Consider the following 18,880-nt stretch of genomic DNA (forward strand, 5'->3'; position numbering starts at 1 on the left):
AGATATTGCATCACTGATGAACCAATAGGAACACAAATGAACAAACCCAGGGATCCTGCATGTAACTCCCTCTGCAATCCACCTGTGGGTCCATCTATTTTACAGGAAAAAACATGCAAAACAGTGAATAATTCTTAATCTGAGTCTCCAGGTCTGAACAGTGTGGAGAAATTTCAGGTCTGTTTAGGCATGAGCATCTTAAATAATAACAAATGCCAGTTAAAATCAGATTTTCCAAAAAAAAATCAGAAATTCAATATCCAGATGGATTTTAGTTAAGGTAAGATATAAGTTTAAAATTCAAGTTACATTGCTTACTTTGTGTATAATGAAAAAATAGGTGAGGCTGGCAAATATTACCCCAGTCACCAAAAAAGAGTATACCATTTATCTGAATATTATAGAATATTTAGTCGAAGAATCTTTGTAGTAGAAATGATTGAGAACTTTAACTAGAATGCTATTAATGGTTATTAGAGAGCAATAGACCATAATGATTATAGAGCTTAGATTTATAAGCTATCAACATTACCTCAAACAAACTGGGATTTTTTGAATAGTTAACTAAATTAATGAACAGGAACCATCTAGTGGATATCACTTAATTGAGTTTCAAGAAAGCATTTGACAATGTGTGACATTTGAGACTTTTAAGGAAGCTTAAGGTTCATAGAGTTAATGGCAATTTAGCAGCTAAATTGAGAATTAATTTGACAATAAAAATGAAATAAAAAAGAAGAGGCTTAATTTAGAAGCACAGTATAGTGAATTTTGCATATTTCAAATTTGTATCTGTTCACTTTAATCATAAGTTAAACAGTAAAGATTCCTGTAATATTACAAAATTTACCTATGGCAATAAAAGTGCATGGCTAGCCAGATGTCAGGTATAGGCGAGATTGATATTAAAACTCAAAATGGTAAAGGAACAGAATTAAAATGGTAATGGAACAGAATGGAGCATTGTGAATTGCTAGCTATATCAATGTAAATATTAATTATGAAAGCTTCTGTTTCTTAGCATCGGGGGAGAGAGGGGCATCTATGGGTTGTAAAAAAATGGTTGACAATCTAAGGACTTGGAAATTGCAACTGAATGTATGAATATAATGCAATTGAGATTGCGTTAAGAATATCAGATATACTCATATTGAAAAGGTAGCCAATAAAGAAAATGAAGAAGTAAAAGGATTCAGAGTGATTATTAATCATTCAGTGAAATTATTCAATTGACTTGAACATTATCAGCAAGACTAATCAAAACAGGTGTACATCAACAAGGATTTTAATTATAACTTGACAATACATCCTAACTGTTTACAGATTGTTAGTGAGCGCTCCATCTTCAAAACTGTGTTGGAAATGAACTTAGGACTTAGAACTCCAACTTATAAAGAACAATTCATCAAACCAAATTTATTTATCTTGGAGATCAGAAAACTGAGAGAGAAGTTCTTTTAAATTTTGCAAGGCATAAATAAGCAGTCATGATATGGAGATGCAGATGTTGGACTAGGGTGTACAAAGTTAAAAATCACACAACACCAGGTTATAGTCCAACAGGTTTAATTAGAAGCACTAGCTTTCGGAGCACTGTTCCTTCAACAACCATCTGATGAAGGAGCGTCACTCCAAAAGCTAGTGCTTCCAATTAAACCTGTTGGACTATAACCTGGTGTTGTGTGATTTTTAACTAAATAAATAAGCAGACTATTTAAATTGGACTAATAAGGATAACACAAATTTAACTAGTTTAAGTATAGAGAAGTGGAGAATGTATTTATCAAAGTACAGTTGACAAGTGGGATTTTCAAGTCATTGGGCAGACTCTATGATGTGTGAAAATGGCAGCCACAACCAACTCTGGGATTCCCAATCCATTCCTAGGAGTGCTGTTTACATGTGTGGGCTGGCTCAGCACTCTAGATTCCCCTGATCTGGTCAATTCTGTTGTGGAGATAGGTATGACCTAGTCCTCTGCAATTTTCATAGGCCAGCCTGTCAGAGTTATTGTAAATCTTAGTAAAACCATTCCACTAGTGTAGAGTCATTCACCTTGGTGACAACGAATCTAGAGTAATCTCAGAGTCACTACTGGTGAGCACAGCATTGCCTTTTACATATAGCTTAAGGAGAAAGTAGTGGCAAGGTCTCCAACACTCAGAGGAGTGCTAGGATACAAGCCTCTACTCAGCCCAGTATTGAGCTACTGACTTGGCTGCACTACGAGCAACCACAGAAACTGAAGAGGAACACACACAGTTGAAAGCTCTGGATAAGCAGCAAACTCCCCTGTATGCAGAGAAGCTTCCTAATGCAGAGTATCCAGCAAAACCACCTGTCATAATGCAGTGAAAGTGCACAATGCCTACAGTTTTCCATCTTTGAAGGAACACCCTCCATTTCAGAATCACTCTTCTGGTATTCAAGTTTATGCAACACATTAGGGTAAAGTTGTTTTAATTTTTCTCATCACTTCCCTGCTTTCGATTACAATTTTGACCAATTACTTTTAATGCCCATATTGTTCCCCTTTTCCTCCCCTGTCCTTCTTCAATGTCACCTTCTTAGTATTAGTACTTTCATTATTTCCTCGCTCTTCCTCAGTTTTTGACCCCAAGTTCACAGGGATCTCAATGCCCAGCCTTACGCTGACACCTACCTCATTCAGTTCCATTCCTTTCTTCCTCCCTATCATATCAAATAACCACAGTTGAACCCCCTCTTTAATATACAACATCCTCCCTTCATTGTCCCCATTGCCCTGTTACTTTAACTTGCCCCCACTCTCAATTCCAGTTTGCTGTCTCCATTTCCCAGGATCCTCCCACTGACCCTGACAATTGCTCCAAGTTGCCTTTCTTTCCTTTCCTTGACACCCAGTCCACCTTTCTATGAACCTTTTTTATGGATGGTCCCTTAAGTAGCACCCTATAAGTAGGCTAATATAATGTAATCCCTGTTATGTATGTAGTTGGATATGTGTTGCCCCTTTAAGAGAGTAGATCAGGTGACTCAGGGGCAGGAGCTAGGGGAGACAGTCTCAGACGTCTCTGAAGCTGGGAGGATGTATAATAAATTATTTCCTGTTTAAATGTATCCTCCATCTCTTGTGTTCTATTTATGGTTCTAGTGAATCACAAACATAGTAACTGGTGATGAGAGTGGGATCCTGCCCACAAATTGTGTGCAAATGTTTTTATTTGCTGAGAGGAAGGACATAACCCAGACTTTTAAATGGCACAAGATTGTGAAGGTAATGTTGAGGAAAGCAGTCACAAGGGGACATGGGTGCAGGTGACGACAGGAAATTAACACGGTCGGAGAGGGAGCAACCCACACGGAAAGCATTCACTGAGAGGACTCAGGCTGTGGACAGCTACTAGACTCAAGTGGCAGTAAAAATTCCCACCGGCTGTAAAACAAAATGGTGGGCCAATGGAACTGTTTGATGAAGGGACAGAAAGTTGGATTCTGTACACTGAACATTTTAATGCATAATTAAAAGTGAACAAGCGGCTGACGACGTAATGGTTTTCTTGAGTACTGTTGGGAGTAAGACCTTAGCGATTTTAAGGAGTCTGTTGCAACCAGAAAAGCCTGAGGAGAAGACATACCAAGATTTATGCAAAATGTTAGGGAGTTATTTTGTACTAAAGCCATTGATAATTGTGGAACATTTCCATTTTCATATAAAGGTACTGCATGAAAGAGAGTCCATTGCCCAAATTGTGGCCATCTTGTAGAGTTTAGCAGAACATTGCAAACTTGAAGGGTTCCTCTTAGATGCCTTGTGGCACTCTTTGGTTTGTGGTCTCTGACCCAAAGCCATCCAATGGAATTTACTAACATGGAGACCTGGATTTCAAGCTGGCTTTCAAAATTGCTACCACAATGGTGTTAGCTGCCAAAAAAGCAACCCCTGCAGTTGAGTGATCACACTCGGGTGCATAACTCAGCAGAGTGCATTACCAACCGTAAAGTGCTGCTGGAGCAACAAGCATGGCCACAAAATGTCCAAGTGTTAGACTCAAGAAGCCCATTGCCATAGGTTTAAGCAAGTAGACTATATTGTCAGATATTGCCTAGTACAATCCAAACAGAAGAAGACATTTCAGAGGACAAGAAATAAGATACAAGTGGCCACCTAGGGAGTAGATTGCAAGTCATCTGGGTCTGCGGGAGAAACAAAAGGCAGAATTTTGGTTAAGCATGCTGTCCGTACGAGGTAAAGCTGATTGTTTCTGGGTTCTTCCCAAATTGGAGGGGAAGACAGTAAACAGGGAAGTGGATGCGAGTACAACAGTGTATCTGATTCCTGAATTAATATATTGGGAAAAGTTAAAGGCACTGCCATTGAAGCCTGCCATGATTGCCTGGCTTGCTGTGTCCTTTCAGCCTCCTGTTTGTTTACCTTGGATTCCAGGATCTGCAGGTTTTTTTTGTCTCTAAACAAGATTACACTGCGGACATACATGGAACAAGTGTTGTCACTGAAGGGCTATGTACTGGTAAAAGTACAAACAAGAGGTGAGTGTGCCGAACTGCCTCTGTACGTAGTGAAAGGCTACCCTGCATTATTCAGATGCTGCTGGTTACAGAAATTAAAGTTAAATTAGGGTGTGGTTAATAAGCTAACAAATGTCTTCAAGAAAACCCGGGGTGATGGAAGGAATTGAAATTAAACTTCAGTTGAAGCAGGAGACTGAAGGTGCGTCCAATCCTAGACACCATCTGGCCAAATATGGATGCGGAACTGGAATGGGTGGTGAATTTGGGAGCACTGGAACCAATAACCACCAGTGATTGGGCCACTCCAAACATACTCCAAACTCTTAAACACAGCTGAGGATTTGTGGTGACTTTAACGTCACACTCCTGTGTGCGGATCAATATACACTCCCACACATATACACTCCTGTTCAGTAGACTGGCAGGAGGAAAGAAATTCTCAGACATAAATCAGTCAAAGGCCTACTTGCAGATGGGAAGTAGGAGACCCAGCCGCTGCTGACAATAATGACACACAAGTGACTGTTCCACTACAAGCAACTTCATTTTGGCATCACGCCAGTGCCAGCTCTATTCCAGATCAAACTGTGAGTGGATTTCAGGTGTCCAGTTTTATCTGGAAGTTATTTTGGTTACTGGATCCTCCGAAGAGGAGCATTTGAAAAACCTAGAAGAAATGCATAAAAGTGGATAAATCCCCAGGACCTGATCAGGTGTACCCGAGAACTCTGTGGGAAGCTAGGGAAGTGATTGCTGGGCCCCTTGCTAAGAAATTTGTATCATCGATATTCACAGGTGAAGTGCCGGAAGACTGGAGGTTGGCTAACGTGGTTCCAATGTTTAAGAAGGGTGGTAAGGACGAGCCAGGGAACTATAGACCAGTGAGCCTGACATCAGTGGTGGACAGGTTGTTGGAGATAATCCTCAGGGACAGGATGTACATGTATTTGGAAAGGCAAGGACTGATTAGAGACAGTCAACATGGCTTTGTGCATGAGAAATCATATCCCACAAACTTGATTTACTTACTTCGTTAAAAAACTCAGAGGATTGATGAGAGCAGAGCGGTGGATGCGATCTATATCGACTTCAGTAAGGCATTCAACAAGGTTCCCCATGGGAGACTGATTAGCAAGGTTAGATCTCATGGAATCCAGGAAGAACTAGCCATTTGGATACAGAACTGGCTCAAAGTTAGAAGACAGAGGGTGATGATGGAGGGTTGTTTTTCACACTGGAAGCCAATGGCCAGTGGAGTGCCACAATGATCGGTGCTGTGTCCACTGCTTTTCATCATTTATATAAATGAATTGGATGTGAGCATAAGAGGTATAGTTAGTAAGTTTGAAGATGACAACAAAATTGGAGGTATAGTGGACAGCAAAGTAGGTTACCTCAGATAACAACGGAATCTTTATCAGATGGGCCAATGAGATGAGGAGTGGCAGATGGAGTTTAATTTAGATAAATGCGAGGTGTTGCATTTTGGGAAAGCAAATCTTAGCAGGACTTATGCACTTAATGGTAAGGTCCTTGACAGTGTTACTGAACAAAGAAAGCTTGGAGTTCAGGTTCATACCTCCTTGAAAGTGGAGTCACAGGTAGATAGAATAGTGAAGAAGGTGTTTGGTATGCTTTTCTTTATTGATCAGAGTAATGAGTACAGGAGTTAGGAGGTCATGTTGCATCTGTACAGGACATTGGTTAGGCCACATTTGGAATAGTCTGTACAATTCTGGTCTCTTTTCTATCGGAAGAATGTTGTGAAACTTGAAAGGGTTCAGAAAGGTTTTACAAGGATGTTGCTAGGGTTGGAGGATTTGAACTATAGGGAGATGGTAAATAGGGCAGTTTTTCCTGGAGCATCGGAGACTGAGGGGTGACCTTATAGAGGTTTATAAAATCATGACGGGCGTGGATAGGATAAACAGACAAAGGCTCTTCCCTCGGGTGGGGGAGTCCAGACTAGAGGGCATGGATTTAGGATGAGAGGGGAAAGATATAAAAGTGACCTTAGGGGCAATTTTTCACGCAGCGGATGGTGCATATGTGGAGTGAGCTGCCAGAGAAGTTGTGGAGGCTGGTACAATTGCAACATTTCAAAGGTATATGAATAGGAAGGAGTTGGAGGGATATGGGCCGGGTGTTGGCAGGTTGGACTAGATTGGATTGGGATAGCTAGTCAGCATGGATGAGTTGGACCGAAGGGTCTATTTCCATGCTGTGCATCTCTATGACTCTACAAGCCCTAAAAGGTTAGCATGACCTTAGCCTACAAGTAAAAAGAGAAAAATGTGAGTTTTTTAGAGTCTCCATTGAGTACCTGAGCTATAGTGAGGGACTATACACATGCCCAAGAAGATGGGGGCTATCATGAAGGCCTCTAGACCCGCAAATATATCTCATCTGAGATTGTTCTTGTGATTTGTAAATTACTGTGGCAAGTTCACGTCTGATCTGGCGACTGTTCTAAAACCACTGTATCAGTTGCTGGGAAAAGAGCTGTCACACGTCACCAGCAGGGGAATGATTTTCAAAATACCAAGCCAGTCAAGGTGGAATCAGTGGTGTTTACTGAATCATGTATCTCTGAACAAGGTTTGACCACACCCAGGCAGAGGACAACGGCAGCGTCATAGGATAACAAAAGCCAATCAGAGATGAGGCATAGCTGTGGAACAACAGGAGCTTCCAGAATCCCAGGTGACTACACTAGAAAAGATTCCTGAGACCAGGGAGAATGTCTTCTAGGAATTATCATACCCCTGAGATTGATCATGTCAATGTAGACCATAAAAGGATTGTTTTCCAATTTTTGTTTGTAAATACTCCTGATGATATACATATGTTAGCTACAATGCCTGTATAATACTTATAATTGTTGAATGATATTTAAGGGGAATAGTGAAATAATGGGGGAGGGGTGTTATGCATGTGGTTGGATGTTAGTTACCCCCTAAGAGAGTGAGTTAGGTGTCCCAAAACAGATGCTAGGGGAGGCAGTCAAAAAACAGAATGTGGAGCTGTTCAAAATATTCCCTGTTCAAGTGTACCCTCACGTCTACCTCATGTTCTATTTATGGTTCAAGTGAACCTCAATCATAATAGTCCCCTTTTAATTTAATTTCTACTTGTGTGTCCTGGTCCGATAGGTTTAAATGAGCAGTGTAGCTGACTCAATTAGTCGGGCTAGTGGGCCCAATACAACTTCACCCTTAACAGTGTAATCATCCTGTTGTAAGAAGCCTGGCTGATCAGGAATGTGCCTTCTCATGAGCTGCTGAATATCTCGAGTCTTCAGCATTAACACTTGAAGCATTTACACAACGAAATGGCTTGTATCTGAAGGAGCTAAGTAATAGATGAATCGGTTAATCATTGGAACTTGCAGAATACTTATGCTAATCTTGTATATATAGTTAGGGATGTGCACCTAAGTGGTTCCCATTTTTGACTGATAAAATTGCACCCATGTATATGAATCGATTGGGCTAGGTGAATATTCATGACATTCTGATGAATTCAAATTGGGTTCCCAAACAGTAGAAAAGCTGCCCTGCCTGAAACATTCTGATATTTCATGACCAAAGCTTTAACTTGCCATTGAGAAACAAAAATTATGCCTCATTCCCACCTACATTCCTGTGCCTGTGCTTCTAAATCTCTGAGCGAGTCCCGAAAATTCCACTGCTGCATGCCAAATCTAATTCAGAAAATGATCCCAATTCTAATACCATAGCCATATGTCAATACTTATTAAGTGATGATCTGACTTCAGTTTTATTTTTCCAGGAATTTCCTCTCACCTTCCCTGTCAACATAGTAGATGTCCATATGCTATTAACTCATGTTGATTTTATTTTTATGTGTGCATCCCAGGAAAGATGCATTTACCAACATGTCACAAATATGAACAAAGTCCCTGAGCAGTCATTTCATGCAAAGTACAATCCTGCAGTGGGGTAGAGTCAGAGTGATTGATAAGTCAGTTCAGTAAGAACTATTGTCAAAACACAAATTGGAAATAAATAGAAGAATTAATGTCATGTTGAGTAAAATTGAGTTCTGAAGAGCTCTATGGCATGATGTAATCTCATAGCATTGTGTGTGCTGGAGCAAAGGAGTTACCAGTAATTGTTATGTTACACAAAATATGATACAATATTGAAGCAGAACTGAAATTTAATAAGTCAAGCAACACACAGAAAGACTGTACTAAAGGCCAGAGTTAGTGAAGTCATTGAGTATCATGTCAAGTTTGACATTTTCAGTACTGAAGGGCAAGTCAGAAGGGGTGAAGGAGTAACTGTCACATTGCACATCGACCAATTCTATTTTGATTGTTAGGTTAGTTGCAGGAATGGAGTCAATCATCATATCACTGTTACAATTTCAGTAGAGACCAATAACTATTTTGTAAATAAAAGAAGTATAAAAACCCAGTTATTTACAAAAAGAACAGTCACAGATTCCATGGTTTAAAACGAAGGAACCTTTACTAAAGATGAGTCATCAAAGTAAAGACTAAATGGTATCTTTCTCTTGTGCCCTAACATGCAGATTTAACATAGCAACAGAGAAACAGGAGTAGGCTATTCATCCCCATGAGCCTGTTCCAGCATTCAGTGAGATCATCACTGATCTGTGACCTAACTCCATACACCTGCCTTTTGTCCATATCCCTAAATACCTTGGCTTAACAAAAGTTTGTCTCAGATTTAAACTAACAACTAACTTAAACCAACACCTACGGCCATTTTTGGAAGAGAGTTCTATACCCTTTGTTTGTAGAAGTGCTTCAAAGATCTTTTCTGGATGGTCTCAATATGAGTTAAGCATGAATGAACAGGAATTTGTGAACTATGATTTGTGCATTAAATGATGCAATTAAGACAAATCTTATAAATTGGCTTAACAATCCTTTCAGATTTTAGTGATCACCGTCATTCACAAAGTCTGACTTTGGAGATCCCAGTTGGAATCCCACCATGGAAGATAATAGAATTGGAAGTAACTAAAGTTGGGAATTAATAGTCTAATGATGACCATGACACAACTGTTGATTATCATTAAAAACCCATCTGACATTTTGTACTCCATGCCTGATCTGGCTTACAGATCTGACTCCAGTCCTACAGCAAAGGCCTTTTCTCAATCTAAGGACAGAAGTGGAAATGTTTGCCAATGACTGCTCAAGATTCAGCACCATTTGCAACTCTTTGCACCCTGAAGCAGTCTATGTCCAAATGCAACAAAACTCAAACAATATCCAGGTTTGGCCTGACAAGGGGCAAGGAACATTTGCCCTTGATATTAAATGGCATTACCATTGCTGAATTCGCCATTATCAACATTCCGAGGGTATCATTGACTGGAAACTAATCATATAAGTACTGAGTCTGGAAAAGCAGGAGAGACGTGAGGAATCCTGTACTAATAATTCACTGCCTCATTCCTCAAAGCCTGTCCACCATTTACAAGGCACGAGTCAGAAGTATAACAAAATGCTCCTACCCTTATCTGGATGAATGCAGTTTCAACAACACTGAAGAAACCTGGCACCATCAGGACAAGGTGCAGACATTGTGCCGGTGATTGGTACCACATCCACAAACATTCAGTCACTTCACCACTGAAGTTCAAGAGCAGCAGTGTGTACTATTTACAAGAAGCACTGTAGTACATTAAACAGTACCTTCTAAACCGCTGGCCATTACCATCTAGAAGGACAAAGCCAGCAAATACATGTGAACACCACACCTGAAAGTTCTTCTCCAAGCCACATGCCATCTCCACTAGGAACTATATAGAACATAGAACAATACAGCACAGAACAGGCCCTTCGGCCCACGATGTTGTGCCGAACATTTGTCCTAGCTTAAGCACCCATCCATGTACCTATCCAATTGCCGCTTAAAGGTCACCAAAGATTCTGACTCTGCCATTCCCACAGGCAGCGCATTCCATGCCCCCACCACTCTCTGGGTAAAGAACGCACCCCTGACATCTCCCCTATACCTTCCACCTTTCACCTTAAATTTATGTCCCCTTGTAAAACGCTGTTGTACCCGGGGAAAAAGTTTCTGACTGTCTATCTATTCCTCTGATCATCTTATAAATCTCTATCAAGTCACCCCTCATCCTTCGCCGTTCCAACAAGAAAAGGCCTAGCACTCTCAACCTATCCTCGTACGACCTATTCTCCATTCCAGGCAAACATCAGGCAGTCCATTCAACCTTGTGGCATATTGAGGCCTTTACATGGCCAGAGCTTCATTCCAACCCTGTCATCATTTTATTCGCAAGAGAGGGCAGCTGAGGAAGTAAGGTGGTGGCATAGTAGTTATGCCATTGGGCTAGTCATTTAGAGCCCTGAAAAATACTCTGGGGATGTGGGTTTGAAATCCCCCCCCCCCATGCCAGATATTGAAATTTGTATCTGGAATTAAAAGTAAACATAATGGCGAACATGTAACCACTGTTGATTGTCATAAAAATCCACCTTTTGTGACAGAAATCTGCTGTCCTTACCTGGTCTGGTCTATGGGTAACTCCAGACCCACAGTATTATGGTTGATTTTTAACTGTCTTCTGAAATAGTCAAGCAAGCCACTCAAGGGCAATTAGGCATGGGAAATAAATGTTGGCCTAAGGCAGTGATACCCACATCCCATGACTGAACAAAATGAATTAGGCAGCCCATTTGTTTTCTAAATAAAAATTAAGTAAGCTGTTGTAAGGCAAATTAATGGTGAAATTCTTTTGAAAATCCCCTGTGCCTGACTCAAGATCATGCCCCATTGAACTTGCTCACTGGCGTCTCACTAATCAAGCAGTGCCTTTCCAGATACTCATAAGTCCTATCCCTCAGTACCCTTTCCATTACTTTACCTACCATGTTCCTTCACTGTCATTGGGTCAAAATCTTGGAGCCCCCTCCTTCCTCATCAGCACTATGTGCATACCGATACCAAATGGACTGCAGTGGTTCGAGAAAGCAGCTCACCAGCCTTGTTTTGTGCAATTAGAGATAGGCAATAAATTCTGGCCCTGCCGATGATGCCCAGATACTATGAATTAATAAAATCCCACCAGCTGAATGGGCTAGGCCCGAGAATACTATCAGCAACAATAACAGCTCTGTAACTTATTCTCAGCTTCTGGATCTGACCTGCCTTCTGCAGTCTTCCTCAGCTTACAAGTACTATATCAATGGACTCATCAGCTAGTCCATCTCAGCTTAGACTGATTCATGTCCTTTATAATAAATGAGTCCAGTTTGCTGCAAGTTTTATTTTCCAGTCCTCAGTTTGTTTTGTTTCCTTTGGAGGGTCAGTTTATTTTCTATATTTATCTGTTCTGTTGCCCTTTCAGTTCACTTTCAATTTTGTTTGAGGTGTAACTCAAAAAAAACAAACTAAATTTAAGCAGATTCCCTCAAACCACCCACAGCAAAATCTAACACAAAGGTAATAAGCTATTGATATAATATGATTCCCTCCATACACCTGTGCAAAAGCTAACAAACACAAAATATTCTATTAATAAATTCAATATAGTATGCCCTAGCTATGATACATCTCAATATCACCTACAGGAACTATCCAATCTCACCCTTATTCCCAAGTGGAAGTGAAATGTTGCAATATGGCAAACAGATGTGTTGCAATATAAAGCCAGCCTTGGAAATGAATAGCCAGAATTGTGGCCTTCTGTGATTCTCAGCCACATTGTGGGAGGAATTGATGTGCATCCTTTTAATTTCACACTCTTTGAACCGTAAAAGCATCTGCATTTTCTCTTCAAGTCCTTCACTACCCCAGACAGCAGGCACTGAAATGAATCACTGCCTTTTTATTACTAATGGTTTTTGACAAGAGGAAGGATAATAAGAATAAGAAAAACAACCTGCCAGACTGCTACTGGTTTTACTGCAATAGTGTTGTCATTTTCCAAGTTTTTATCCTGGATAGAAGTATTAGAAGAATTGCAAAAAAAGTTTAAAGAATAAATCCCAAATTTTAATAAAAGGCTCTAATTAGCAAAACCCTTGTTACCTTGAAGTTACCAGTTGCTCAAACGCCCTACGTGGAAAATTCACCCTAAGTTTGAGTAAAAGCAACATTTTTACAAAAGACATTTGGTGTATCTACTTTGAGTTCTTCACAAATCTAATATGCATGGCCCAGAATTTCATAAAGTGGGGAATCTCATGACTTGTTAGATAATTTATTCCTGTACACCTCATCTCAAAGGGATTTTGGCCATAAAGCTGCTGGTAGTACAATCTGAAACCAGAGCAGCAAAAAGAAACAGCATATCTAGAGCCTAAATATTCACTGGGTCCAATAGACCCAGTGTATGTCCTTAACCAATGAGATTTAAGAATTCAGAATAAAACTCAAAGGGGCTTGAATTTTGTGACCAGTGCCAACAAGGGTTGGTGCTGGGTCCATTGCTTTTCATCATTTATATAAATTATTTGGGTGTGAATATAGGAGGCATTGTAAGTTTACAGATGACATCAAAATAGGTGGTGCAGTGGGACAGAAAAGAAGACTATCCCAAAGTACAATGGGATCTTGATCAGATGGGCCAATGGGCTGGGGAATGGCAGATGGAGTTTCATTTAGATAAATGGGAGGTGTTGTATTTTGGTAAGGCAGATCAGGGCAGGACTTATACCCTTAATGGTAAGGTCCTGGGAAGTGTTGCCGAACAAAGAGACCTAGGGGTGCCGTTTCATAGTTCATTGAGAGTGGAGTGGCACGTAGACAAGATGGTGAATAAGGCATTTGGCATGCTTGCCTTCATTGGATAGAATATTGAGTTTAGGGGTTGGGATGTTATGTTGCGGCTATACAGGACATTAGTGAGGTCACATTTAGAATACTGCGTATAATTCTGGTCCCCTTCTATTGGAAGGATGTGGTTAAACTTGAGAATGTGCAGAAAAGATTTACAAGGATGTTGCTAGGGTTGAAGGGTTTGAGTTACAGAGAGAGGCTTTACAGGCTGGGGCTTTTTCCTCTGGAGCAGAGGCTGAGGATGACCTTAGAGATATTTATAAAATCATGAGGGGCACAGATAGGGTGAAGAGCCCAGGTCTTTTTCCTAAGGTGGGAGAATCCAAAACTAGAGGGCATAGGTTTAAGGTAAGAGAGGAGAGATTTACAAAGGACTTGAGAGATAACTTATTCATGCAGAGGCTGGTGTGTGGATGGAACAAACTAGCAGAGGAAGTAATGGAGGTAGATACAATTACAATAATTAAAAGGCATCTGGATGGGTAGATGAATAGAAAGGGTTTAAGAGAGATATTTGCCAAATGATGGCAAATGGAACTAAGTCAGATTGGGTTGTCTGTTTGACACGGACAAGTTGGACTGAAGTGTCTGTTTCTGTGCTATATGATCCTATGACTCTATGAATAAAAAAGTCGTTGAATTAGGCTGGGTAAATGTATATCAAAGCAGATATCAGGAGAGAAATAAAGTGATGAAAAGAAGGATTAGATTGGAAAAGAAAGTGAAAATGTAAAACTTGCTACGTTGAAAATCTTTAACAACAAGGCACCACCAGAAGAAACATGACTGAAAAATTTTAATTGTTTATTCTAAACCAGAAAAATTTATTGGTAGTCATTAGTAATGATCACAATTGTTAAATTAATTGGTTGGAGCAATTTTATCTCAGTTGTACTAAAACAATGACTACCTAAAACCATGTAAAGGTGAAGGTCAAGATATTACTTTCATGAAGCTGACAGTAGAATGGCACAAATGAGACTTGTGGCAATTTGCAATTCACAGGATGCTGTTTGCCACAAGTTGCTGGTCAATCTGCACATTAATAATGGGAGCATTGTTTGAAAGCCATTATTCTATTTATTATATTCTAGATTAATTATAGAGATCCATTTAAAAAAAACTTGTTGCTTTATCTCATAGCTTCACTGGGGCTGACAACCTAATCACCTAAATCCAAGATACCGTTAAGTTGAAACCTCTAGAAGACAATCAAAATACCCAATTTGAGAAAATCAACTAATGCTAAAATTTAAAGTATTAGAATTGAATAAATATTATTGTAGTTATATAAACTGGATGGCCTTCAACATCACATACTCGGCTGAATTTTAGGGGCACTATGGTCCTTCCGCTTTTGTCTTAAAATGTGGATGGGGAAACACATCCACAATCCCAATGATTGCCCTACAGTAATTTAACGGCAGCATGGTAGCAGCATTAATTGCTTTAAAGCAAGGTTTGGATCCTTGTCTCAAGAGTAAGTCCTACCTTCTAAGAGCTGATGGCCAAATCAGAATATCCCAGCCACACTAGATGGGCACATTAGCCTCTAGTAGGACTACAGGCTGTGAGGATTCAGGTAAGTCTGCATCGGTGTTGAGGAGGTGGTGTGCATTGTGGGAGCTAGATTCAGCAAGCTAGGGGAGAAGATTAAAGAGAATTGATCTTAAGTGTGTGTAAGTATGCATCTGATGGGCCTAGAAGGCACCCAAAAGAATTTCCATTTTTCCTGGCAGCAATTCATGCTGCCAGGTTTTCTAACATGATGTAAGTTTCTCCCACTGCTGTTAAAATATTATTAATTGACCAATTATAGTCCTCAGTAGGCTAAAGGATCCACCCCCACTCTGTAAAATTTCAAATAGTTGAGGCAGGTGAGTAGATACAGTGTGAACTGGATTTTACAAATCCATCCTCCATCGCCTCCACCTACAAACCTGTCAGAAAATGAACAGAAAATCACCCTTACTGGAAAGGCACTTTGGTGGAAGATGTAGCACCAAGTTAGTGTTTATATCCTTTTCTGCTGAAAGGTAATGCTTCCTCTCACTGGGCCATGCATTTCTGCCTCTTGTACTTTGTTGTTGGGTCTTTATGACTTTGATAAGTCTTCTGATTGCGCAGAGGTTTGCTTGAGTTTTTTTATTGCATGTGCCAATTGCTTCTCATGTGTTCATCAGTGGTGTTCACTTTTCTCCTTCGCCTTGGGGAATTAAACACACTGTTAGAAGAAATCAAAGAATGTAAAAGTGTCAATTTGCTATCTGTATATATCTTAAACAAATGGTTGTAACAGACTTTTCAGTCTTTTCTTTCTGATCTCTAACTTGCTCCAATTGTGAGCTCATAGTGCCGAGTAACTAACGTTCCCTCTAAATTGCACAGCCAAGCAGAAGCTTTGAGATTCTGCCCACACTGATCAATGGGGCCATACGTTAAATTCTAGGTTCAAAGGTCAATGCCCCAGTGTGTGTATTGAAAAAGATTAGATGCCAGTATTGCTATCAACCAAACAAGTTAGACTCCTATTCTTCAGCAAAATTATGCAGTTAAATCTAAACCACTCAGAGCAAGCAGTTCCCCAGTTTGTGCGGAGTTGGTTTACGCCTGCTAATTTGGCAGTTGATCAGTTAGTATTAGTGTCAGGTTACAGTTTATCTCAGCATTTTTGGGAAGAGAAAGGAAAATTAATGATAGTTCTTATTTCTGATCGTTATCAGGAATCATGGAATCCTTACACATTCAGCCCATCAAGTGTGCACCGACCCTTTGAAGAGGATCCCACCCAGATACAACCCCTTCTCCATCCCCATAACCCCACACTTACCATGGCTAATCCAGCTAACCTGCACTTCACTGGATTGTATAGAGCATTATTTAGCATAGCCAATCCACCCAACCTGCACATCTTTGGACTCTGGGAGGAAACCCATACAGACATGGGGAGAATGTGCTAACTCCATACAGACAGTCACCCAAAGCTGGAATTGAACCTAGATTCCTGTCGCTGTGAGGCAGCAGTGCTAACCACTGAGCCACCACAGCAAATTACTTATTTGGATTCCATGATGGCTGTGTGTGTGTTGATAAGATTGTATTTAGGTTTTGCCTCCACTGTCAAATGGCTTGTTTATCCTCAATGTTAAGGAAGATTGATGCCTGTTGAAACGATGATACCAAATATGATTAAATGACCAAATACTAAATGATGAAATAAAATTTTCAGTAAAGAGGGATAAGGAAGGAAATTGGATCGTGAATATAAGCCTTTTTTTAAGACAATAGACAACAGACAATAGGTGTAGGAGTAGGCCATTCTGACCTTCGAGCCTGCACCACCATTCAATATGATCATGGCTGATCATCCTTAATCAGTATCCTGTTCCTGCCTTATCACCATAACCCTTGATCCCACTATCCTTGAGAGCTCTATCCAACTCTTTCTTAAACGAATCCAGAGACTGGGCCTCCACTGCCCTCTGGGACAGAGCATTCCACACAGCCACCACTCTCTGGGTGAAGAAGTTTCTCCTCATCTCTGTCCTAAATGGTCTACCCCGTATTTTTAAGCTATGTCCTCTGGTTCGGTACTCACCCATCAGCGGAAACTACAAAAACAAAGGATATCAAATTTTGCTTAATTTTGATTCTTGAGGTGAATCAGACCATAAGTTGTCAAAGCAGAAGGAGGCCAGTCAGCCTATTGAGTTTACTCCGCCATTCAATGGGATCATGGTTGATTTGACAGTCCTCACTTTCCTGCCTGATTACCATAGCTCTTTATTCCCACACTAATTAAAACTCTGACTATTATAGCCTTGAATATACTTAATTTCACAGCCTCAACAGCCCTCTGCAGTAAAGAATTCCACAGGTTGACTACTATCTGAGGAAATGAGTGCTTCTCATTTCTGTCTTAAATGGGTGAACCCTAAGTCTGAGATCACGTCCTTTGGTCTGAGACTCTCTGACAAGAGGAAACAAATGACAGGGGAAAAGTATATGGGGCAATCTAGTTGGTTGAGGCCCCTTGGGGATGAATTCCATAATAGGATAGAATTCCTCATCAAGGTGAAGGTTTACGTTGTCAATTCTGAGACTAGGATCTCAAATTTAAATGGTGCAAGTTACGAAGGTATGAGGAGCACATTGGCTATGATAATCAGAGGATGTTACTTAAAGGGATGACAGTGAAAAGGCAATGGCAAACATTCAAAGAGTGCATTGGTATACTGCAACAATTGTTCATTCTTATCTGGTGCAAAAGTAAAACAGGAAAGGTTGACAAGTCATGGTTTAGAAGTGAAATTAGAGGCAGTATTAGATCAAAGGAAGAGGCATACAAATTGGCCAAAAAAAACCCAACAAACCTAAGAGTGGGAACACTTTAGAATTCAGCAAAGGAGGACAAAGATATTGATTAAGAAATGGAAAATAGAGTTCAAAATCACTTGTGGGAATATAAAGATTTACTGTAAACGTTTCTATAGTATGGAAAGAGAAAAAGACTGATGAAGGCAAATGTATGTCCTTTACTGTGATAAACAGAGGATTTTATAATGGAGAACAAAGAAATGGCTGACTAAGTAAAAATATATTTTGGTTCATTCTTCACAAAAGAGGACAGAAATAACATCAGAAATGTTAGAGAACACAGGGCTTAGTGAGAGGGAGCAACTGAATGCAAATCAGTATCAGTAGGGAAATAGCGTTGAGGGAATTGATGGGATTGAAGATAGATTACTCCCAAGGCCTGAGAATCTACATCCCAGAGTATTTATGGAAGTAGCCCTGGAAATAATGGATGCATTGGTGATCATCTTCCAAGATTCTTTAGACTCTGGAACCAGTTCTATAGTTTCGAAGTGTAGCTAATGTAACCTTTTTAAAAACGGGGTTCGAGAGAAAAGCAGGAATTATAGACCAGTCAGTCTGATATCAATCATGGGGAAGATGCTGGAGTTCAATATAATAGACTTAATAGCAGAACACTTAGAAAACGGCATCAAAGTCAGCATAGATTAAGAAAGGGCAATCATGCTAATCAAATCTATTGGAATTCTTTGAGGATATAATGTGTAGAGTTGGTGAGTCGGAGCTTAAATGGACTTTCAGACAGCTTTTGACAAATCCCACAGAAAACCTTAGCAAGTAAAATTAAAGCATGTAGGACTGGGTAGTGTATTGAAATGGATAGAAGACTGTTGGGTGCTAAAGAAATAAAGACTGGGAATATACCAGACATTTTTCCAAAAGGCAGTAATGAATGTAATATTTCAAAATTTGCAGATGATGTAAAGTTGGGTAGGAGAGTGGACTTAGAATGATGTAGCGGTGATTCAGTGTGATTTGGATGAACTGTGTGAGTGAGTAAATGCATGAGAGATGCAGTATAATATGATAAATGTGAGAATATCCACTTTGGGAGTGAAAACAGGGAATCAGATGAATCTGAATGGCTGTAAGTTGAGAGAAGGGAATGTGCAACAAAAGTTTAGTGTCCCTGTGCACCTGTTGCTGAAAGTAAGCATGCAGGTACAGCAGGTAATCCAGAAGAC

Source organism: Chiloscyllium plagiosum, chromosome 15 (genome assembly GCF_004010195.1).
Source record: "Chiloscyllium plagiosum isolate BGI_BamShark_2017 chromosome 15, ASM401019v2, whole genome shotgun sequence".
Taxonomy (NCBI): Eukaryota; Metazoa; Chordata; class Chondrichthyes; order Orectolobiformes; family Hemiscylliidae; genus Chiloscyllium; species Chiloscyllium plagiosum.